At 41.2% G+C, this 633-nt stretch overlaps 1 non-coding gene across 1 annotated transcript; it reads right to left on the bottom strand.

The window, feature by feature from the left end:
* Positions 1 to 220: 220 nt before the first annotated feature.
* On the bottom strand, positions 221 to 386 carry LOC148045409 (U1 spliceosomal RNA). Its single transcript, XR_015696839.1, has one exon. It is a non-coding gene; the product is annotated as a U1 spliceosomal RNA (small nuclear RNA).
* Between the last annotated feature and the right edge of the window lie 247 nt (positions 387 to 633).

The following is a 633-nucleotide window of genomic DNA, read 5'->3' as shown; positions in this document are numbered from 1 at the left end:
AACAGAGTTCTTTTCAGGTGGGGAGGGGGATTAGAACTCCTTAACATCAGAGTGTGCTAATTACTGTATAAAAAATACTAATGATCTGATGGTCACTTCGAAAAATCCTTTCTTAGTGAGCACCTAGAAGCAAGAGGAACATATGTGCCAAATTTTAAGTTTGTAGGCTTTACGGTTCTGGAGATTTTGTGATGAGTGAATGGTATTTGGCTTTTATATATATAGATTAAAATCGATTGCAGTACCACACTATCACAAATTATGTAGTTAAGTTTCCTATATTTGGGGAAATTGAAGGGAGTCAGCACACCCAACGTGCAATGGATGAATCTTGCCCTGGAAAAACCACCTTTATGATCAGGGTATCTCACCTGCCAGATAAGTGTATTGGCAGAATGATCACAGAGATGGGAGATTCCTTGGAAATCCAATTCAAGATGCCTTCAAAAGTGGTTGTTGTAACCATGACTATCATTATCCCACCTGATGCTGGTTAAAGAGGGCACAGCAGATCAAGAAACAGAACACCATGTGGCACAGCACCAGTGATTTCCTTACCCTTCCTCTGCTAACAGTGGGTAGGGCAGACAGGACTTTACTTGCCCTCACTAGTCTTCTTCTGCTCTCCTGATG

This window comes from Thamnophis sirtalis, unplaced genomic scaffold (genome assembly GCF_051295495.1).
Source record: "Thamnophis sirtalis isolate CommonGarterSnake01/CBP01778 unplaced genomic scaffold, rThaSir2_p1.2 scaffold_5, whole genome shotgun sequence".
Lineage (NCBI taxonomy): Eukaryota > Metazoa > Chordata > Lepidosauria > Squamata > Natricidae > Thamnophis > Thamnophis sirtalis.
Note: the sequence above shows the minus strand (reverse complement) of the source record. Positions and strands in the feature narration are given on the sequence as shown.